This window comes from Ailuropoda melanoleuca, chromosome 4, assembly GCF_002007445.2.
Source record: "Ailuropoda melanoleuca isolate Jingjing chromosome 4, ASM200744v2, whole genome shotgun sequence".
NCBI classification, from domain to species: Eukaryota; Metazoa; Chordata; class Mammalia; order Carnivora; family Ursidae; genus Ailuropoda; species Ailuropoda melanoleuca.
Window position 1 is genome coordinate 38328756 of NC_048221.1, and position 24494 is coordinate 38353249.

Consider the following 24494-nt stretch of genomic DNA (forward strand, 5'->3'; position numbering starts at 1 on the left):
TGCAACACTAGAGAGTCTGGAACTTAAGATTCACCACTGGGGAGAGGGGAAGCACCACAGTGATGGAGACTGACTTGGGAGGGGGCTCAAAATACAACTCGAGAGGGGAGAGAATGAAGCGTATGCCTGCTATGCTGTAGGAGCGGCAAACCAAGGGGCATGAGAATGTGCTGGCCCCCTAGGATTGTCCACGGCGGCCTCAGAGAGGGAGGCACCCCAGGCCCAGGGAACCGCATATGCAGTGACACTAAGGGGCAGTGGCTCATGGACCACAAGGAAATCAGGGTGTTAGAACGAAGCTGATGTGGAGCAGTGGAGGTGACAGTCCAGAGAGGAAAGCCCAGTCTTGATGCAGCTTACACACTGTGCGCATTGGCCGGAGTTTACCTTGAAGATAGGCATAGGCTATCGACGCATTGTAATCAAGGAAGCTGGAGGATTAGCACCAAGTTTTTAAAATCTCTTTGGGAGCAATATAGATGGTGGTGACCTCTCAAAATGAGAGAGTGCAGGACAGTAAAAATGGCAAAGAACTGAAAAGAACAAGGAGAGGGTTAATGGAAAGAATAAGAGATCTTCAGCAGCAGAATCTCTTGGGCTTTTTTATTTTTCTCATTTTTTAAAAGATCTTTATTTATTTGTTTGACAGAAAGAGAGAGAGCACAAGCAGGGGGAGCGGCAGGCAGAGGGAGAGAGAGAAGCAGAGCAGACTCCCTGCTGAGCAAGGAGCTCTTGCGGGGCTGGATCCAAGGACCCGAGGCAGGGGCAGACGCTGAACCGACAGCCACCCAGGCGCTCCCCCCCCCCTTTTTGAGAAAAATAATAGAGATTTGTTTTCCAATTTTTTTTTTTTTTGAGAGAGAGAGTGCAAGCAGGGGAGGGGCAGAGGGAGGAGAGAAAGAATCTGAAGCAGGCTTCATGCTCAGTGCAGAGCCCGATGGAGAGCTCGATCTCACTACCCCGAGATCATGACCTCAGCTGAAACCCAGAGTTGGATGCTTAGCCAACTGAGCCACCCAGGTGCCCCCCAGTATTTTGAAATTTGGACGTCCCTGCTCCCACCCCTTCCAAATGACCTCACTTCCCACCATTAGTCCAAACTGATGAGTCTCTCCACCGGGCATTAAAACACACTATACCACCAGCCTCCCCAGTCAGAAGAAACAGTATTGGGCCTGGGGCTCAACAGTCTTTGTCCAAACCTGGTTCCAGCTTCAGGTGCACAAACACGTGCCTTCAGTCACTGGAGACTTTTAAACAGCACCAGCTGGTGCCCTTGCTGATGTGGACCTTAAATGCCACTACCCATCAGAGAGGAGGCTCTGACTCAGCTCCGAGACTGTTCTTTACATTATTTTTCAAACATATTTTTTAAAAAGAAATTTATTTGAACAAGGCCAGGGCACCTGGATGGCTCAGTTGGTTAAGCATCTGCCTTCCGCTCAGGATCTGTGATCGAGCCCCGATCGATCAGCTGGGAGTCTGCTTGTCCCTCTCCCTGCCGCTCCCCTCCACTTGTGCACTCTCTCTCCCTCCCTCTCTCTTTCTGATAAATAAATAAAATCTTAAAAAAGAAAAAAAGAATAAGGGCATCCTAGGAATGTTCTCAAATAGTCTCTAGTTAGTTTTTGGCTGATATATGAAATTATAGATAATATGTAAGACCTCCCCCACCAGGGGTGAGACTAAACCCCAGCTTGGGGCATGGTCTACAGTGTTCAGAAAGACACGTTGCCTTAAAAAGTCAGACTAGTGATGTTGTAGCCCCAGTGGCCTCTGTAAACGAGCTCTTGCCAGTCACCAGTGGACAGACACATAGTGGCCAGCATCCGTCCTTGGGTCCTCCCTTCCACCGGGATTCACAAGCAGGATCCCTGTGAGGGGAGCAGCCCATACTTCTTTTGGAGGATGAATGATGCCAAACTTTCCAGATACAGACAAGTCAGCCGTAGTTGAGCCCAGGTGATACTCAGGACCCTGGCCATCCTCTGTTGGTCCCCCATCAATAACCAGGGATAGTTGAGGCCAGAGGTTCTGGAATTCAAAGACATTCTGAGAACTGGCCTGAGAGCTGAGGTTGGCACTTATGAGAGCAAATGGTGCCCCAAACACCTGAGCCAAGTCCTGCTTGAAGGCAGGGTCAGGAATCCAGATGCCTGTAAGAGAAGGAAAGAGGTTCAGGTCCTTACTGAGCTCCTGGGAGTGTTCCAATACCAGGGTCACTGGTCTTGGTAGTAAGTCTTTCAGGAGCCCCGCGGGTACTCTCACGTGGCAGTACCTGAAGACGTCAGCCACGCAGCTCAGGCAGAAGGCCGGCAGCTTGGAGTGGCTGCAGCCCTGGAGGCAGTACACAGTGCCCAGCTGGCCGAGCAGGTCAGGCCATACAGTGTGTCGCTGGGGACGGCCACCATGGTGCCGGGGCGCAGCTCGGCCACGGCGGCCCAAACACCTTGGTCCCTCGTGCACGATCTGGGCCGTTGGCCCGCACGGCCTGGCTGCTGGGGAGCCACAATAGCCGGGCCCCCAGCGCTGCCTGAGCTGGGCTCCACAGGCAGAGGAGAACGGTTGACAGAGCTCAACCCCACAGTGGCCCTCAGCCGCCAATAAATCTCCTGGACTTAACTCATGAGTGGACCTTGGGAGTGAGGCACAAGGAGGAGTCAAGGATGATGCCCAGGTTTCTGACATGGGTTCATGAGTCAACCATGGCGGTATTAACAGAGCTAGACTTATAGGAGGGGAGGCTGTTTGGAGGAGGACATTATTGAGTTGAGCTGTAGATATGATGAATTTGATGTAGGAAGTTTTTGGCTGCAAGTAACAACAACAAAACAAAACAAAAACTTATACAAACAATAAGGAAATGTATTGTTTATAACATAGTTGGAAGCCCCCGTCCCAGACAAGATTCCATTGGCAGGTCATGAAGGACCCAGGTGCCATTCTTCTCTCGTTAGATTTGACTTATTTTTCATGATTACAGATGGTTGTCATGACTCTAATATTACAAGGCCCAGCAATATCTAGAAGGAGAAAAGAAACCATCATTCATGTGTCAAGTTAAGGGAGAGAAAACTTTTCCTAGACATTCCCAGAAATCTCCCATCTGGGTCACATGGCCAGTCCTTAAGTGATCGCGGGCTTCAGCCGATGGTCAGGAAGGGATTGGCAGCTGAGCAGTCGTCCACCAGCCCTGCCAGGTGACTGTGGCCCATGCAAATGGAGATATGTTGGAAATAGTTGGAGAGGAGGAACAGAGGACAGATTTCAGCTGATGATAGCACAGAGGTGCTATGAGGAAAGCTGTAGGTGAACCCCTGCGGGGACAGGGCAGAAAGAAGAAAAAGGAGCCAAACGCAGAGGTCCGGAGAATACCTCTGTTTAAGGGGCTCTCCGAGGAAGAAAAATTGCAGTGTCACGGTTGAGAACTTGCCTCTGGATTCCAACAGACCTAGATGGGAAGTCTGATCCTGCTGCTTATTAGCCATTGACCAAAAAGGTGAAGATCCCTTCATCCCTCAGAGCCTTCCTTTCTTTGTCCATAAAAGGGACCCAGTAAGTCCCACCTCCCGGGGCTGCTGTGAGGAGTTGATAAGAAAATGCCCACACAGTGTGTGACCTCAGCCCACAGCAGTTGCTCGTAGCCACTGGTGAAGAACAGCCTAGAGAGCGTCTGAGGAGTGAAGGGAAAGCCAGAGAATAACCAGGACACGATGGTGTCATTGAAGGCACGGAGCGAGAGGATTTCAAGGAGGAAAGAGTGGGCAATTATGTCATCTGCTGAAGAGAGGTCGGGTCCGAAGTGGACTGCAAAATGCCCTTTGGATTTAGCAATTAGAAGGTCACTGGTGCCCTTGACAAGAGCACTCCGAGTGGAGTGCTGGGGTTGGGAGCCAGGAAGCAGGGGGTCAGCAGTCAAGACCAGAATTCAAGCTGCCTGGCCGCCAACCAGCATCAACGTTGTTTTCGCAATGCCAGGAGCCGCTGCGTTTGCAAAACTCCCGTTTCCACTCATGCCTCAAAAATACTCATTTGGAGAGCGGTAAACAGTAGGATTCCACAATCTGTGAATGAAACGGCCCCTCTTCATCATTTTAAAATTTTTTGCGGATACAGCGAAGGTGGTTGTTTCCTTTCATTAGAGATATGTTACGTGCTTTTGGGGGGTTTTGTTTACATTACCGTTTCATTGCTATATGGTTCTTTTTTATATAACACATTTTGCAACCATAAAAACAAACAAACAAAACAAACAAAACCCAAACAACATATGGGCTTTGCATTAGATTCAGAAAGTTCAAACCCCTCACTCTGCGCACGTTTTCGAGGCAAGGTGTGGGACTAGGAAAACCCTATGAGCGATGTGCCATTTGACAAATCCTCCTTTAAGAAACGATAGCCGTTGCTTTTGAGACCAGTTTGGTCATACGGATCATGTTTGTCAGGGCTGTCATTAAAAGCTTAATATTTTTCCCGTTGCAGAATGTCTCCAAGTGATTCAGACGTGGGCAGAGGCTAAGCACGGTCAATTTCGTGACCTCCCTCGTGCTACCCACCCCGTCCTGGCTATCTCAACTCCCCAGTGGATGGTCTCTTATCCCTAGCAACAACTGCAGCTGCTACTGTTTCTTGACTCTGGCGAGGAAAGTGGGCTTAGGGCCAAGTCTACTGTCCATGGCTCCCCATGGAAGATGCTAGAAGAGCACTACACACTCTCTCACCATCAGTGACCCAAGTTCATCACTTCTGCCGAACATCTGGATTGCAACACGCAGAGTTCAAAGGTCCAGCATGTGTGTCTGCACCTGGCCTGGCTGTTTAAATGGAGCTGACCTCAAACCAAACACCGGGCTCGATGCTGTTATTTATGCGGAGGCTTGGATGCCAAATATAAATATTAACTTCTGCATCTTCTCCCCACAGGCCTTTGTGACTAAAGGACGCATATTAACCATCTACCGTGCACAAAAGCTACCCTACTTTGAGTACTGAACTCCTCTCAAAGGAAGGCTGCTCTCCTTTCAGACCATCGTGAATGTCTGTTTGTTTACTTCAGGAATATCACGGCACCTTTCCTCCCCGGGGGTTCACTGCAGCCTCTTGCATTTCAAGTCATCAGGTGGGGGGCGTGCTGCAGCTGTGCTGCCTCCCGTCCCTGGGAGAGGCTGCGAGCAAGCCCCATATGTTAGGCAGACCTCTCAGAACTCATTGCCATTGCTGGGAGCACAGTCAGGGAAGAGAGAGGCAAAATGGGGCTGTGAAGCAGACCTGGGTCTTCAATGCCCCGAAGGTCTGAGCTGTTCCTCCTCTTTGAAGTCGGCTAAGGAAGATGGATGAGTGTGTGCGTGGTGGGTGTGGCTGAGAGCAGCCAGGGGCAGAGCAGGTGTAGTAGTTGAAGGAAAAGGTAGCTCGTGACATTCCCGGGCAGAGGAATGGCCCTAGTTTTTCTGTTTCAAGAGAGAGAAACCTGAAGATACAGAGAGCATGGTTTTTTTTTTTTAAAGATTTATTTATTTATTTGAGAGAGAAAGTAGGAGCAGGAGCAAGAGCATGGGGGGGGGGCAGAGGCAGAGGGAGAAGCAGACTCCCCGCTGAGCAGGGAGCCCAACACGGGGGTCGATCCCAGGACCTGAGATCATGACCTGAGCTGAAGGCAGAGGCTTAACCGACTAAAGCCACCCAGGTGCCCCAAAGAGGGAGAGAATCTTAAGCAGACTCCGTGCTAAGCGCAGAGCCTGATGCCGGGCTCCATCTCACAACCCTGAGGTCATGACCTGAGCCAAAATCAAGAGTCAGACCCTTAACCAACTGAGCCACCCAGGCGCCCCAGAGAGTATGATTTCATTTCTACAAACATGTATTACCAAAGTGATTGTAATATCCAACGTAGTAGGTGCTGGGTGACAGGGGCATGCACAAAATACTATGGGGTTAAGAGAAAAAACGACTCTAACTTTGGGATACTAATAAAAGTTTCACAGAGAAAGAAGCGTTTGAATGGAATGACTGAATCATTCCTTCATTCGACAAATGTTTATTAGGCCCTATGTGTGCCAGCACCACACTGAGCACCATGCGGAGGACAGACAAGCTCGCTCCCATCAGGGAGCTGACACTTTCATGAAGCTAGACTACATGCCTAGTGGGTGCCGGGCCCTGGGAGATGCCCTCTTGGAGACAACATTCTGTTGGAACAGATGAGACAATCAGACAAGTCACTTCAAAACTGTGCCATGGGTGTTATGATCAGAGAAGGACAGGAGGCTATGGGATGATAAGAAGGGGATCTGGTTTAGTTCAATGGCTTGCAACTGGGAGAGGGGGCAATTCTTTCCTCCAGGGAGAATTTCACAGCATCTGGACACACTTTTGGTTGTGGAAACTGGGGGAGGCAGGTGCTGCTCGCATCCAGCAGGTAGAGGCCAGCGATGCCGCCAAACGTCCTATGATGCCCATCCCACAACAGACTCCGACAGTCTACAGCCGAGGATTACCCAGCAGAGAAGTATCCACTCTGAAATGTCAGCAGTGCCAAGGCCGAGAAACTCTGGCCTAGTCCTAGGCTCAGGGAATGCTTTGGGGAAGAAGTGCAGTTTGATTTGCGAGCTGGAGGATGCTGGAAGTTCAGAATGCTGGGGAATAGGAATCTAGCATCTAATCAGAGTTTGAAATAACGAGAAGCTCCCCAGGAGCTCCAGCGGAGAAGGCGGGGAAGGTGGAAGGGAGCTGGTAGGAGATAAAACACAAAATCCAGTCTGTTCCCAGAGTAACTAGAAGGTCTTCTGTGCCATGTGATGAAGTGTGGACTTGATCTCCAGGGCATGATGGCTAATACAATCCCGCCCCCACCCCACCCCCCCGCTCCCTCTCACACACATCTACCCCTTTGGAAAATTTTAAATCCAGTGAAGTGATTCCATTTGTTTTTAGAAAATCCACTCTAACAGCAATGCAGATGATTGGAGAAGGGCGGGGGAGGGATATTGGAGGCACGTGAGAGACTTCTGCAAGACAGAAACGATGACTGGAGGCCATGGCAGTGAACGTGGGGAAGCTGCAACAGACTCCTGAGAACAGAGACATTTTTATTCTTGATGATTAATTGGGTGTTGGGAAAGAAGGCATTGCTTAGGGTGACTCTGAGGTTTCTAGCTGAGGGCTAGTGTGAATGGTGAGGTGTGTGACAGAGGAGAAGTAATTTGTAGGGGACATGGTTCAGTTTACGAATATGGTGCTGACGGTCCTGTGGGGACATCCAAGTGGACACATCCTGTTCACAGGGAGAACAGCAGATCCGGTGCTGAGGAAAGACAGGCGCCGGAGATGCGGATATGGGAATCACAAGAGCCCGCGGGTAATAACCGAAGTCTTAGACGTGCAGGAGGCACTCGGAGCAAGTGCCTGGTGAGAGATGAGAAGACAAAGGGCAGAATGTCGGGGTTCATGCAGAGTTGAGGGGCAGAAAAAGAAGGAACCACAGAGGACGGACCAGAGACCTAGAAAGAGCAGTGATATCCACCAAGGGAGGGCCTCACTTGGAGAATAAGAAAGGGATCAAGCTGTCCAACGCAGTGGAGGTTAAGCAGGATGGGAAATTAGATGAAGCCATTGGACATGTCAATCAAGAGGTCATTGGTGACCTTTTCAAGAGCAGTTTCACTACAATGGTGAGCGTGGAATTTATTTAAAAACACTTGATTACCCAAATGTAGAGGAAGAAAATGGGAACTGAATGTCTTTATATCTGGGGAGAATTTGAATAGCAGACATTCTGCAGGCTTGGCAAACAGAAAAGGAGTAAATCGATTAAGCAGAAAACCAGATTAATAGGCCAATTCATAAGAACAGATATTATATACCAAAAAAGAAGTGTGGAGGCAAGCAGCCTCAGTCGACTTGGCAGCTTAGCAATGTCTTTAAGAATCTCGACTCTTTCCATCTTTTGCTCTGTCGCTCTCATGCTGGTAACCACATGGTGACAAAATGGCAGCTGCAGCTCCAAGCATCACATCCTCACATGACGGTACCTAAAGCAGGAAGGAAGATGCCAGGGACCAAAATGAGGCTCACCTCACACTCCTCTCTCCTTTCATTGGGAGACATTCCCTTCCTTACAACTTATCACATGCCTTCTCTTAGACCAATTAAGATGAAGGTAAACGGGACTGCCATAAGTGACTTGCACCAATCACGACTCTTCCCCTGCGGTTAGGCCCATAGCTGCTTGAATAGAATTGGGGTTCTGTTCACAAGGAAGAAGGGGCCCTGGCAGTTGGGGTGACAACTGGTCGTGTCTGCTGTAGGAAACCATTTCATAGGGTGAGGGGAACGCACCAGAAACCTTCCAGACTGAGACAAGCCCTTGGGATGTTTTGAAAAGAATTATTAGCTTTTATAGTTAATATTCAGAGCGGAGACATTATAATAATATCTACCACTTACTACTACCAACTTTGGGCGGCAGACGGACGGCTCTGCAGATCTTCTATACTTGGCACTCTCAAGATGTAGGTAATAATTGAGGACGGTGCTGGCAAGGAGGTACACTTACTGAGGGCTTCCTAGGTGCCAGGCACTTTATGTTCATTCTCTCAATCTTCAAACACAAGTGTGTTGGATAGATGCTACTATCATGTCCATTGTATAGAGGAGAAAACTGAGGTGTGTGGAGGTTCCGTGACTTGCCTGAAGTCCCCCAGCTGGTAGCAGCCGACCCAGGACGGCCTCACCCCATGTCAGCCCACATGCTGATGACACCCTAGGCTGCCTTTGATAAAAAGAAGCCTCTGGGAGGTTTTGTTACACGCCGGAGACGGAAGCAATTATATGTGAGAATGGAAAACGTGCTGCCATGAGCTTTTCCTCTTTACCAGCGTCCTGAGATTTCAGCATTTCATTTTTCCACACAACGTTGCAACTAAAGCACACGCAGCGGAGACCCCATTCCTCCAGCCTCGCACCCTCGTTCACAAGCTCGCCGGCTTGCCCGGCACCTGCGGGACCCGGAGACCGACGCGCGAAGGCGTGCTCACACGCTAGGTGACGTCATGGGAACCAGGACTTCTTCTGGAAGTTCTGGAGCAGTGTGGCAGGGGAGGTTTGGGGGACTAGGATTATATTTTGAGGGCATTCATATAGAGTAAAGGGGGACCTCCAACAGAAGAGGACAGAAACTCGGGTGTTCTCAACTGGAATTTAGGTTCACGTCTTAAGATGAGAGAACTGGCGCTTACAGGGCTAACTGTTCTCGGCTCTGTGCTCAGCATTCCGGGGCATTATTTCACTGAGCCTCACAGTGAGGTCATGGAGAAGAAACTTATATCATCTCTGTTTTATAGATGAGGAAAAGGAGGCTTGGAGCATTTAAGCCATTTGCTTAGGGTTATACAACTAGTGAGTGGCTGAGATGAGACTGGACCCACCCAGATCTGCTCCTCTAGGCCGATCATCTATAACCACTAGCTTTCCTGCCTGGGGACTCCCCAGGTACCGCCATGAATACATAGCTCCAGGTACTGAGTGAACCCAGGGTAGTGGCAGGAGGAAAGGGTTCTTGGAACCCACAATCTTTCTGTTTCTTTAAAATCCTATTTCTGTTCCAAATACATTCCAAAATGCGTATATTTCAGGATGAGCACATATACATAATTTAAATCATGGCAGCATGTTGGAAAGGCGTTTTAACAGTACCACAAATAAAAGCAAAGAGGCCATAAATACCATATAACCCCTTAGCTAGGCCTATCGTGCCCTGGGGGTTGGGTGAAGGGTTGGCGTTGTGCTTTTTCAGAAAGAGAGAACCCTAAGGCAAGCCAGCCTTTCTCAGGGTTAATACAGGCCTGCTCTAGACTGGGTCTTGACCAAGTCCTTTTGCTAACCAAGTTCTACTTTCTTTCCCCTTTGTTTCCAAGAGTGCTAAGATTGTCTCCTGTGGTTTGGGTTAGGGGCTGTGTGTACAGAGTTGGGAGACCAGCTAAGAAGTGGCAAGAAGTGGCAGGGAGAAGACTCCACCCACCTATCAACAGGTGGGAACCCAGTTTCAGGCACTAATGTCAACCCCTCTCTCCCTTGAAAATGACTAACAGAATTTGGATTCCTATTGCCAGACACTAGAGCTATGATCCAGAAATGGCATTATCACAAGTCATAATCAAAACTTACAGCAGAGGGAATCTGAAACAATGTTATACCCATCTGACCCTCCCCTAGCCCACAGTGCACCTATAGGGTGCCCCAAGATGTGAATTAGAACATGGCACCTTTTCCTCTGATCGATACAACCTGGTGTCAGGGTACAAGATGTAGTAGGGGGAGGGCAGCCTAGACTTCAGCCCTTGCTCTGCAAAGCACAATAAAAAATGGCAGCACTGACCCAGGTCTGGTCTCAGATTCCCAGAATGTTTTCCAGTGTTTAAAAGCAGGAAGCTGGGAGACACATTCTCACCCAGCTTAAAGGGAAAGAAGGAATCTGAGGACTCTTTTCTTGTTGAATTACTTAAATCCTGCAGCTCAGCTTGGAAAGACTCAATTAAGAGGAGTTGTTGGAAAACCTCAGAACCATGAAAGGCCCAAGGCCATGTTCAAAAAGCTTTCAAAAACTGTTAGTACGGAACAATTTTGTTCAGTTCGCAAAATTGGCATTGACCCGGCCAACACCTCTCTCTTAGCTTCATCTCTCAGCCTCTTTCCCGACTCCTCATAACAGAGGTGGGAGGAAAATGCAAGGCTTTGACGGGGAGGGGGCTATAGATTTCGGTTTAGAATTGGCCACAGTTCTTTTGAGCTGTGTGACCCCGGGCAAGTTACTTAACTTCTCTGAACTCTGATTTTCTCACAGGGGTATCATACTGCATAAGTGGGATAGTGACATATAAACCACTTTATATTATGCTTGCCCCTTGGAAAATGGAGAATGCATAATAGTTACTGTTAACCCAAGCAGTGCTGGAAGAAAGAACTTAGGCGTGGTCAGCCCATGTGATACCCCCTTTCTTCTTGCCTCAGCACCCACATGGGTAGTGGCCAACATGGTAAGAACCACGTATATACGACTGGAAGTGGGCAGGATCAACTTTTTCTTTTTTTTTACTTATCGAGCATCTGTCGATGAGGCATTGGCCTATGGTAGTGAAGATAAAGATGAAAAAAAATCCTCTACCCTTAAAAAGTTTGCAGATTGGTAAGAAAAGACATGGCAAAGGGGCATCTGCTATTATCAGTTCAGAAAAAATTCTGAAGACATCTATTTTTTAATCTCTTCCCTGCTCTATCCACCACCTGGAGGGGTCAGCCCTTCCTGCATGCCTTATGACACCTGACTCATGCTGGGGACAGCTGACTGGACCAGAGCTAGGCACCGGACCAGACCAAGCCAATCAAATTCTTTCCTGTGAATGTAAAATTGAGTGGCTTAGAATTCGGCCTCAGGATGAAATTAATCATGGTGGTGGGTCCAATACCAAAGGTGATGTAACCTCAAGGCTGCTAGAATTCTCAGCCTTGGCCACACCAGTGAGTGAGCAGTGAATTTCGGAGGAAAGCACTGATGGGGAGCCAGGTAACTCTAGAAAGACATGAGAGAAAGAGATGGAGGGAGTAGCCTTTTTGGTTCCTAATGGCTTTTCAGTCCCTATGAGGCTCAACTATACTTTTTTTTTTCAATGGGATTTCATGAGTCTTGTCTTCCGGTAAACCCTTTTTTACTCAGGCAATGGATGTCCCCTGGTTCCACAGAAGAGCTAAATGTGTAGGACCCACTGACTGGAGATAAGAAGCTGCCAAAGGCCACTCAGATATGATTCCTTTAATCAAACTAACTGCCTCTTGAAAGCCTGATTAAATTAACCGTTTGGTTTTAATCCAAACAACGGTTTGGCAATTGATCTCATTTGAGCAGATCCAGGAAAACAGGAGTATCATCTCCTTTTACTCAGTGCACCAGGATGGTATGCGATGGTAGACTGTTATGAAGAATTCCCGGAAAAATACATACTTCCGGGGAAATAAAATTCCAAAAGTTGTGGATTTTAAAAAAGCACAATTAACATTATTTTAGGCCCTTTTTAGCCCTACCTTGTGATTTCTAAGGGGAGCCAACCACTTGTTTTGAGGTCTTGGGTTTCTTAGGTGTGTACTTAGTGGGCTTAAGGGACACTTTCTGCCCACACCACCCATTGCGTGGAAGGCAGGAACAGTCAGTCAACAATCCAAACACAGTGTCCATCCAAAAGATCTTTTTGAAAAACATAAACACAATTACTTTTATCCAAGCATCCTTTCCGAATATCCTGTGTCTGCCAGTACACTAGCAACATTACTTTGCCATCACTGAAGCCTCCAAAATTTAATTCAGGGAAGTCTATGAAAGGGGTATTGCGTTTGAGGAATATGTATATTGCCTGTACATCAATTGGCATCGTGGGACTGCTCCGGGGCACTGAGGTCAAAGTTTAGTGATGCATGGAGTTGTCGTCCTAATGGTAAGTATTGATCAGTAGCCTCAGAAACAAGCAGCACGCATGCAGTCTTGCCCCAGCCAGACGCCAGGCTCCCAAAAAAGGAGTGTCTTTCCCAGAGAGCCTTGAAAAACAATGCAATACAGGGAAGCACGAAGATAGTGAGTGAGTGCCTCAGCAGGGTAAGTGGAAAATGATAAATAGCGCTGTGCACCATTTGCATAGCTATGCTACCTGGTAGGAAGGCACCAGAAGCCAATAAATACCATATACACATAAGTATGTGTGTTTTCTATTGCTGCCAGAACAAATTACGCCAAACTTTGTAACTGAAAGTAATAGAGATTTATTATTCCACCTCCGTAGATCCGAAATCCCAGTTGGCTGGATTGGTTTCTCTGCTCTGGGTTTCACAAGGCCAACATCAAGGTGTCAGCAGGGCTGCATTCCTTTTTGGAGACTTCAGGATCAATCACTTCCAAGCTCAGTCAAGTTTTGGTTGAACTCAGCTCCTTACAGATATGGGGTTGAGGTCCCTCTTTCCTTGCTGGCTGTCAGCTGGGTGCTGGTCTTTGCCCCTAGAGGCTGCCCACATTCATTTCCATGCTTTACACATTGCCCACCACCCTCCGTCAGTGGTGGGGTCCCTCCCACACTTGGACTCTCTCCAACTTCAACTTCTGCCAGATCTCTCCCACCTCTGGCCAGAGAAAATTCTCTGCTTTCAAGGGTTCATGCTCTTAGATTGGGCCCACTTGGATCATTTTAAAGTTTTTTTTTGGTTTTTGGTTTTTTTTGAGAGAGAGAGAGCATGAGCACAGGGGCGGGTGGGGGTAGGGGCAGAGGAAGAAGGAGAAGCAGACTTCTTGCTGAGTGGGGAGCCCGGTGTGGGGCTCAATCCCAGGATTCTGACAACATGACCTGAGTCAAAGTCAGACACTTAACCAACTGAGCCACCCAGGTGCCCCTAAAATTTGTAATGTTAATTACATCTACAGTCCCTTTTGCCATGGGACATACTGTAGTCACACATTACAGGGGTTAGGATGTGGACATTTTGGGGGACCCATTATTTGGCTTACCAAAATATACACACAGTTTTATATACTGAGAAACAGGATTGCAGCCAGTGCCCTGCATTTGATGGTGTATTAGTTATCTACTGCTGCATAGAGAATTACCCCAAAAGTCTGCAGTTTAAAACAATGAATTGTCATTATGTCACAACTTAGGTGTGTCAGAATTCAGATGCAGCTCAGCTAAGTGCTCCTACCCCAGAGTCTCTCATGAGGCTGCAGGCAAGCTGTTTGTGAGGGCTATGATTTATCTGATGGTTCAACCGGGGCGGGTAAAGATGCACTTCCAAGTTTATTCACATACTGGCAGGCTTCAGAAGATTCACGTCCAAGTTCACCAAGGTATTACCGGCAGGCCTCTGCTCTTCACCTCGTGGGTCTCCATAGGATGCTTGAGTGTCCTCCCAACATGACAGCTGGGGATCTGAAAGACAGCATGGGCTGGAGGACAACAGAGGGGGTGTTATCAAGAGAGAACAAGAGCCTGCAATAGAAGCCACAATTTTTTCTGTGAGAGAGAGAGAGCACCTGGGGGGAGGGGTGGGGAGGAGAGGGCCAGAGGGAGAGGGAGACAGAGAATCTTAAGCAGGCTCCACACCCAGTGCAGAGCCCAATGTGGGACTCAATCTCACGACCCTGAGATCACGATCTGAGTGGAAATCAAAATCAAAAATCAGATGCTTAACTGACTGAGCCACCCAGGTACACCCACAATTTTTCTTTTAACCATCTTTTAACCAACACGATATTTTCTGTTGTTTTTTCTTATAGGCGCCATCCTAATGGCTGTGAGGTGATATCCCACTGTGGTTTTGATTTGCATTTCTCTACTGAGGAGAGGCATTGAGGGTCTTTTCATATGCTATTGGCCATTTGTATATATTCTTTGGATGGAAGCCACAATCTTTTAAAAACCTAATATTGAAAGTAATAACCATCACTTCTATTGTACTCTATTCATTAGAAGTGAGTCAACAAGCCCAGTCTACACTCAAGGGGAGCAGAATACTAGGAGACAGGGATCACTGGGACCATCTGAGAGGCTGCCAACCACAGATGGAGGCTCAAGAGTCCATGCAGAAGGGCGACTCAGGCCTTCAGTGTTCCAAGGAGCTTCTCCTAAACTTCCCTAAGGATAAGGATCACTTGGGGCATTTATTAAAATCAGATTCTTAGGTTCTTCCCTAGAGGTGCTAACTCAGTGGCTCTTGGATAGGGCTTGGGAATCCGCTTTTTTAAACAACTGCTCAGGTTGTCTTTTGTTTGGTTGGTTTTTGTATTTTTTTAAAGATTTTGTTTTTTTAAGTAATCTCTACACTCAGCATGGGGCTCGAACTCACAACCCTGAGATCAAGAGTCACGTGCTCTATTGACTGAGCCTGCCAGGTGCCCCTGTTTCTCTTCCTAAAGATATAATTCATATGCCATAAAATTCACCCTTTTAAAGTATACAATTTAATGATTTAAACATATTCACAAAGTTGTGCAACTATCACCACTTTCTGAGAACATTTCATCACCCTTAAAGAAACCCCTATCCATTAGCACTCACTCTGCATTCCTCTCTCCCTCCAAACCCCTGGCAACCATTGATCAACTTCCCGTCTCTATGGGTTCTCCCTATTCTGGACATTTCGTATGAATGGAATTGTACACGATGTGGCCTTTTGTATCTGACTTTCACTTACTATAATGCTTTCAAGGCTCGTCCATGTTGTAGCACGTTCTCCATACTTCACTTCTTTTTATGGCTGAGGATTACTGCATTTTATACCGACATCACATTTTATCCATTCATTTGTTGATGGACTCAGGAGATTCTTATCATAAAGGAAGCCTGAGAAAGGCTGCAAACTAAGTTTTACAGGAAGATTAAGAGCAGTTTGGATGCCTTAGAATGCTTATAAAAATGCAGTTTTCTGGGCCCAAACCAAATCTCCTGAATTAGAATCCGAGGAAATGTTCAGGAACCGGTTTGTTTGTTTGTTTGTTTGTTTGTTTAAGTAAGCTCTACGCCCAGTGCGGGGCTCAAACTCAGGACCCCAAGATCAGGAGTCACATGCTCCACCCACCGAGCCCGCCAGGCGCCCTGGAGCCCGCATTTTAAACAAACACCCCAGACTCTTTTACACAGTGAAACTCAGACTCGGAGCAGTAGCAACATGAGGTGGGTGGGAGGAAAATTATTCTAAGAACATTATTCCCAAAAAGCACCTTTTCAACGGTTTTCAAAGGAAATGTGGTACGACAGCCATTAGACATTTAACAATATGACTCTGACCAAAAGACCCGAGCAGAAGCCATAAGAACAGCGAGTCTTGAGACACACGCAGGCGGTGGTCAAAGATGACACTTCTTGTGCCCGTTCTGCTTTATCCTTCTGCAGACACAGCCCTCTGGTCAGGCCCTGCCCCCAGACCAGCTTCTTCTGATATAGGAACTTAACCAACTAGATCTAATGTCGTAGATTCTTAGAGAAGGATTTAGGAGTTTATCTTGTCCAAGGGCTCACAAACACAGCTAATTTTCCAGTCCATTTTAGGATTCTTTTAAAAATTCTGCTTTCCAGCGGCACCTGGGCGGCTCAGTGGGTTAAGCGTCTGACTTGTGATTTCAGCTCAGGTCATGCATGATCTCAGGGTCCTGAGATGGAGCCCCCCCTTCAGGCTCCGTGCCCTGCATCAGGCTCCATGTCCTGCATCAGTCTCCTCCCTCAGCTCAGAGTCTGCTTGAAGATTCTGTCCCTCTGCCCCTCCCCCCACTCTCTGTCTCTCTCTCTCAAATAAATAAATCTTTTTTAAAAAATCCTGCTTTCCAAAAAAAAAAATCCTGCTTTCCAACACTGCCTCCCACTCTTCCCCCCCTACACACACACACACACACACACACACACACATACACACACTCCAAAAGTTTCAACGGGTAGCTCTGGGGCCTTGAAATCTGTGGTTTTGCAAAGCCCTCCAGGTGACTCTGACAGTCAGCCAGATTCAATAACCACTGGTCCAACACCCTCGTTTTTCACAGCAGGAAACTGACCCAACATCAGACAACTCCAGGAAAGAACATTGCCTAGAACTTAGGTCTCTTAGATCCTCATCAATATTCTTTCACACCCGTGTTGTCAAAATGTCTCACCAATGGACTTAAAAGCATATGGAATTTGAGAATTTGGTGTTGACACCGGGGTACAAGCCTGTGTACAAATAGGCTGTCAGGATTAGGTCAGTCTTCGGCGCCATGAAGGTCAGCTGACCCATGTTAAGTGGTAAGAGAAGGAAGGATGAACGAAATTGTCGTTACCAAGTTAATACTGTTGAGAATCAGCAGCCATTAGTATTCAAATCTGGAGGGTATCTCTGGTGGTTTGATCATCATTAAGATTTAGAAATTAGAAAATTTGGACTCGAGCCATATCACAAATATGGAGAAAATGCTCACTCACATTCATTTACCGTAAACCTGGAAATAACAACTTTCCAGTTCAGTGGCTCTCCAATCTCACTGTGTATTAGAATCACCTGGGAGGGTTTTAAAATAAACCATGGCCCAGCCCTGACACTCAGGACCTCAAGAAATAGGGTCAAGGGCCAAGCCTAGACCTACGTATTTTAAAAATAAAGCTCCTAAATGAAGCTCTCCCAAGTGATTCTGATGTATAGCCAGGGGTCACAACCACTGTTTTAGCCCCTTAGATGTCTAGAAAATGAGAATAATTAAAAAACTTTAAGTTTCACATTATATTCTTGAGAAACATTTTCACCCTGAATGGGCTCATGAAGGATCTCGTTCTGCGATCCTACAGCCTGGGAATTATAATCAGGAACATTTGTGCACCGCTTTATAATTTGCTAAGTGCTTTCACACTCGTGTCACCACCCAGTTATGATTATTTATTAAGTGTCTATCATACTTTTCCTGCTAGAAGTTCAAGGTGGTGGATTCTCCTGCCCATTCTAAAAAGCACTCCATTAATGAGGCTTTGCTTTTTAGAATTTTAAATAAGATAAAGGAAAAAAAATATGTCAGAAAACTGGGCAGAAATCTTTTCCACCGGAAAATTGTGCCGTGTGTAATGACATCAGACTCCTTGAACATGATATGTTGAGATTGGGCTAAATTCAGCCTCAGAGGTTCACGGACCCTTGGGGTTGAAGTAATGATGAGAAAGGAAATGGGGGAAAATGTGAGTTCTAAACCAGTGCTTTTCAGATTCTAAATGGCATATAAATCAACTGGGGATCTTGTTAAAATGCAGATTCCATTTCAATAGGTCTCGGGTTGGATTTGAGATTCTGCATTTTTAACAAGCAACCAGGTGATGCCAATGCCTCTGGTCTACACATCACATTTTGAGTGGAAAGATTCTAGAATTAGGGACAGGCAGATGGAAAGAGGTCAGGAGAGATGTCCCCAAGATTCTGTGACAAAGTTACCATGAGACTTCGGAAAAGTCATTTCGCCTTCAAAATCTTAGATTTCTCATTCATAAAATGGAGCTAAGTGATCACTCTAGATCAGAGATAATAAATACTTAACCCTTATGACTGCTTTCCCAGACGCCATGGAAAGACAGAAGTTGTTGGAGGCAGAATGGGCACGATTTCTAGTCCTCCAGCACAGAAAATGCAGGTGGTATCTTCAAGAAGTGCCTAGTTAATTTAAGTCGTCACATATTGCAAACAGTGACCCCCATAACTCTTTCATATGAGTCTGACTGTCAAAACAATTAGGTTCCGAGAATTGGTCCAGGTGTGGGTAAGTTTTGATGGGGAGAGAAGTTGCCATAGTGAGAGAGCCCGGAGCACCAAAAGGCCCTCTAACAAGAAAGATGCCAAAAGGGAGGCAAGGAGTCCAGCAGGAGACTGGCAGAGAAACCACAGGGGACATGCTTAATCCACTCCCTAATGTCCTGGTCCTGGGATTATCATCTGGAACCTTGGTCTTCCTAGGATTTCTACTTCAGCCCCCAAACCTGGACTCTAAGCAGAGACGGGACCTCTCTGGCCCATCCCAAACAGAAGAAAAAAGACCCCTCTAGGGAGAGCCTGCCCACACTCTCCATTAGGACGAAGGTATCCTTTCCAGCCTTGACGGGTCCTGCCTGGTGCTGGGAGTGTGCTCCTGGGACTCTGCGATGGCCTCCTGCCTCGTCGCCTGCGGTTGTACTCCAGCATCTCCCAATCTTACAGGAAGAGGGTTCTGTATCAGTGAATAGAGACCCTATTCAGTGGGCGGCCTTCCATGGGCAGAATTTCTCAATGCACCCCTCATGCACACACCCTGGGGGCTGCAGGGCTGACACTGCTTTTTGACTTTCAAGGTGAAAGGGGATTTTCCCAGAGGGAAACACATATATTCTTAAGACCCAGACAATGCGCCAAAGCACTACACTCACAACTTTCCCGTTGATCTCATTTAAGCAGTGCAACACGGCACATTCACTGTTCCCATTTCCGCCACGAAGACACTGAAGTTCAGAGAGGTCACCAGAACTCCCGCAGCTCACACAGCTGAAATGTAGATGACCTGGCACTGGGTTCCTGTTTCATGAGACTCCAAGCCTGGTGTTCATAACCCCACCGCTCACTGCCTCCTGACACTGCACTGAAAGGCAGAAATCTTGAGAAGCTGAGATTGAGTGAGAATGATGAAGAGTCAATGTCCTTCGATCTTTCTAGTTTGGGACAAAACAAGTGCACAATACATTGGAATGCCTCTTGCAGTTCTTGGAGGAAAGGTGTGGACCTGGCCTTTCTGTTTCCAGGTGCTGGCAACCTCCTTGAGGGGTCCTGAGCTACAAACAGATGACATAAAGAAGGTGCCGGGACTCTGACTAACCCCTTGAGTGGGGTCTAGTTCTTTCTACGGACAAGTATGGATGCCCCTAGCAACTATCTTGTGCACACCCCCAAATTCTGCAGTCAATTCAAGCATGTTGTGAGAGTACAATCTGCCAGACAGTGAGACAGGTGCTGGAAGGTAAAGGCAGGTGAGCAAGGCAGATGAGACCCCCTCTCTGGGCTGCCCTTCTGCTTGTGGGAGGGACTGGGAAGACAGTCACAAATAAGACATTTCATCTGCAAGAAAAATGGTGAAGGGGAATCTTGCAGTGCCCGGGGACCACACAAGGACCCCATCCCTCGGCAGAAGGCCAAATGGATTGAATTAAACGTAATCAACCTTCCCCTGCCTACAGGAACTTGAACCAAACTAGAAGGCAGGCCACTTTTGTCGCCTAAAGTCACAGCCGCTCTGCCTCTCATTTGAAGAAACACTCTCTACGAGTTGTAGTAAATTCCCTGCCAACTTGGCTAACTGCTGACGCGCCAAGCCCTCTCTTGGTCTGGGCAGAGAAGTACCCGGCATGGGCACATGTGTGCACACACACACGCACACACACACACAGCCTGCTGCACTCATGACTTTCACATTTCACGTCCTTCCTCTCCTCGGGTGAAGCTTGAGGATGGGATTTCCTTCACAATTTGCCCTGGAGATGCCATTACTGCGATGTACTCTAAAACCATTTCCTTTGTTCTTAGGGGAATATACAAAGATATTAACAGTGGTAGATTTGGGTGAGTAGAACAACGAGGGAATGTCTTTTTTTCTTTTTTAAGATTTTATTTATTTAAGAGAGAGAGAGAGTGAGCGCATGCACAAGTGGGGGGAGGAGCAGAGAGAGAGAGGGAGAAGCAGGCTCCCTGCTGAGCAGGGACCACCCCCCCCAACAAGGGTCTCAGTCCCAGGACCTCGGAATCATAACCCAAGCCGAAGGCAGATGCTTAACCCACTGAGTCACCCAGGCACCCCTCTTTTCCTCTTTTTTAAAAAATTATTTTTATTTTGTAATTTTTTCATAATGAGCATGGATCACCTGTGTAATAGCTTTTTCCAAATAGAGAAAGATGAGGTCTCCTACACTACCATCCCTTTCTAATCCACATTTGCCCTGGAAAATAAGGAGGCATGTGGTGCCTTTGAGGCTGGTTGGCACGGTGTAGTGTGATGACAAGAACATTGGCCTGGGAACTACAACACACAAGTTCAGTTCCCAGCCTTCCAGAACTTTCTAACTTTGGGACACTGGGCAAGTCATTGAACTTCTCTGAGCCTTCATTTCCTCATTTGCAGCATGGAGCAGTAATAGCTCCCAGAAGATGAAAATGATGCAGTAATGTCAAGTGGGATTATCATTACAATTGTTCATGTAACTGAAAATTGGCCAATTTTGCACTCATGTAGAAGGAAGAAAAAACCAGTGATTCTGGGAGTGGTAACATGGTCGGTCTCAGTTGGTACTGGAGTCAGGGGGGATGGGGAGGGTGGAAGTCAGCCTTGGATGGGGTCTCCTGTGATTTTCACCTCCCAGTATTCATTCCCTCCCCCAGTGAGTACAGCTGGCCTCTATGACCGGCAGGACATTGCAGAAATGACAGCATGTGCTTCTGAGTCTAGGTCATAAAAGGTATTATGATTCTGCCTTACTCTCTCTTGGCTCAGTCATTCTGGGGGAAAGGGGAAACTAGCTGCCATGTCATGAGGACGATCAAGTGAGATCCTTGGGGGCGAGGAATGGAAGCTCCTGCGAACTACCAGCGCCACCTTGCCAGCTATGTGAGTGGGCCATCTTGGAAACCAAGCCTTCGTCCCCCAACCTTCAGGGGAGTGCAGCCCTGGGTGACATCTTGACAGTAACTCGAGCAACCCCAGGCCACAGCCGCCCAGCTAAGCCACTCCCTATTTCCTGACCCGCAGAAACTGTGTGAGAGCATAAAAGCGTACTGTTACTTAAGCTATTAAATTGTCTGGAGGTCTGCTAGGCAGCAGCAGATGGTCCAGCCTTCAGCCGGCAGCCCTCTAAGAAGGTTAGGGACCTACACGCACGGCTTCGGGAAGAGCAATTCATTCCAAGCCCATTTAACTTCCTTTCATGATGAAGTGACCTGGGATGAGGATGGAGGGGGTGTGGGCAATAAGTGTATCTCTCTGGTCTCAGGAGGGCGTTTAATTTGAGACCACATGCCACTCTCATCAACACACAGGGAGGCAGGGTCTTCGTGGTGGTTCATTGATTCAGCCCCAGGAGAATGGATGCAAAAGCTAATTCAAGACTTGAGGGAAGGGAAGGAATATACCAATACCAATACAAATATCAGTAATAATAGTGATACTCTTCACTACGACTCATATTAACACTGCTAATACCCGTCATCCAGACCCCTCCCCCTTGAAGAGCCCAAGTTCTTCGAAATCCAGTAATCACTCTTTCGTTTAATACACCAGGGAAATGGTTTCAGCCTCTACTGCAGTGCTTTGACAAGTCTCCTTCAAAAAACTCCACAGATTCCTGGAAAGTTCTACCCTGTCTTATCAGTGGGGACTGCAGCTTTGGTCCGTACTGTTCCCTAGTCCTTAACCCTCATTCTCTACTCTTGAGGCTGCCATACCCGGTCTCCCCCTCCGTTACTGCTGGACCAGCTCACTTTGTCCGTGCCTCAAAGCATTATGAACACAAGGCTGGGCCCCTAAAAGTTCATGGATAATGAGAGGGGTATTACAGCCCTGCACAGCAGACTGGTTAAAATGGAATCTCTAGCAGCTTGGTCCTTGAGCTCCCTGGCGGCTGGTGTGACAGGGGCTTCTGCTGCATTGTGTGCACCCTTGCTGACCACTGATTTCCTGAGCTGCCTCCATTTTTCTCTGGACCCCCTCCCCCAATCTCCCTTCCTCCCATTCCCAGCCATCCCTCACTTCCTTCTTCCAGGATTGCCACCACCACCTCCAAAAACCTGTCACCTTTCCTGTAGACAAGCTACCTCTGTGTGTCACCCTCCCCCCCCAGGGCGGTAGGGACATGGTTAAACACGTGGGCTGTGTCGCAGGACAAGATGGCCCCATCGAACTCCCCAGCTCTGCACTATCTCTTCGAACCCTTCTCATCCCTCTTTTAGAGGTGACAAAACCGACTTCCAGGGGGATGAGGTTTTGTGCAAGGACCCAGGGTAAACAGAAAAGATCTGGGACAATTCCCAGGCCTCTTCCAGGCAGAAGGAGAACTAGGTTGGAGATCGTTAGTTGAGGGCACCTGCAAAAGCTAAATTAGGCCTGCCTGAAGCTTAGGAGGAAGGAAATGTATGTAGAGTTAGTTCCTAGAGGGCTTATAAATAGGACCATTGCTCATGAGTCCTGAAAAGTCCCAGGGTCAGCCTTCCCGAGGAGAGGGAAGGGGGTGGGGTCACATGCCCTCCTGAGGTCATTTCTAGCTTAATGATTCAGGCAGCAAAATCCCAGTGTGGGTTCGGCTCCCCCGAATGTACTTTCATTTTGCATTATGATTTGCCACTCGAACTGATGAGAACCCAAATTGATGTCATTTCCCTCCCAATAAGCTCTTGACCAGAAGACATCTATTTCTCCATCTAACAGGGAATTTTTTTCCTACCCAGTTTCTACAAAATCATGTTGCAGTTCGCCTCAATATTTTCCTTCTTTTTTAAAGATAGCATTTGTCAGGGCTTCTCTTCTGGTTATAAAAGTAATGTACATGTTCACTGCAAAAGAAGCTGGAAGGCGTAGAAAGCTAAAAGAAGAAAAAAATTATACATAATGTCACACCCATAGACAAACATTACAAATTGTAGTATGTTTTCTTTCCGTCTTTTCTGCATGTGTATGACATTTTTTTTTACCATAATTGGATCAAATGCCTTTTTTAAGACTTCTATTAAAAGTAGGAGGGGGAAGGATTATACGTTCTGGCTTTAGTGAAAAATCAATTTTATTAATAGCTTACACTTATCAAGTATCCAGGCACTTTAGAGGCATCGCCTTAGTGCACATAAGTACTTTATAGGCATTGCTTTACTGAATCTTCATAACACCCCATTGAGGAAGATGCTAATACCACACCCATTTTACAGATGAGGGAACTAAGCCCCAGAAAACTTAAGTCACGTGCCCAAGGATAGCTTGTTCATAGCGCAGTTGGGATGGTAGATTTTTTTTTGCCTCTACAGCCTGGGCTATTAGCCCTTAGAGTATATAGAGAGTTTATCTCTTTTTTAGCAATGACTTGCTAGAACTGGGAGGGCCATAATGAAAATGCTGGCATGCTTCTCATTTAACTGGGAATATTTTAATGGAACCACAATACATTCATGGAACAAAGACCATGCTCCCTGCTGACCTTCCATACCACTTTGCTCTTAAAAGATACATGGAGAAAGGAAATCCAAGGAAAATGTCAGAATTTTATTAGCTAGTGCTTCTACAAGCTTACACAGGCTCTCCTATAAGCTGTTGCTATTTTAGTATTTGATGGCCATCTAACATCTCCCTGGGCACAGGGGCACCTGACAGATGCCAGGGCTCAGCGCACATGCTGTCAAGTGACTGCTCATTTTTTCTATGGCTATTCATCGAGCACCTACTGTGTTTCTCTCAGGCACGGAGCTAGGCATGAACTCCAAATGCAATCTGTTTAAAACCAGCAACCATAGGTTCAGCCTAAGTGGAGAAGTGGTATTAAAATGACCCCCCCACCCCAGAGTCAGGAAATGAAACATTATTTCACCATAATAGCTCAAAATGTTATATTGGTTAAATAGCATATCTGTTAGGGTGCTTTGATGGCAAGCAACAGAAACTGACTCTGGCTGGTCTAGGCAAAAAAACAGGATTTCTTGGAAGGATATTGGTGAGTACTCTAGTGCAAAGGGAAGGCTAAAGACTCAGGCACGGAGCCATCAGGCACCCAGCGTCTCCAGAAGGTTCTTGGCAGCAGAAAATGCTCAAAAATCTCACCCAGCTGCCTTGGCTGGAAAGAGAACACTCCAACTGTTCTCGGTTTGGGTCTGAATCCATGATTCAGATTTCAGAGCAGGAGCCCTCATTGGCCTCACTGACAGTCACGTGCCAGGGAGGGGTGGCCACCTGGCTAACCATGCCGTCAGACAAA

The 24494-nt window shown here is 47.2% G+C and overlaps 1 pseudogene; it reads right to left on the reverse strand.

Moving 5' to 3' along the window:
• Window positions 1-1859: 1859 nt before the first annotated feature.
• On the reverse strand, window positions 1860-12416 carry LOC100483484 (annotated as a pseudogene).
• Between the last annotated feature and the right edge of the window lie 12078 nt (window positions 12417-24494).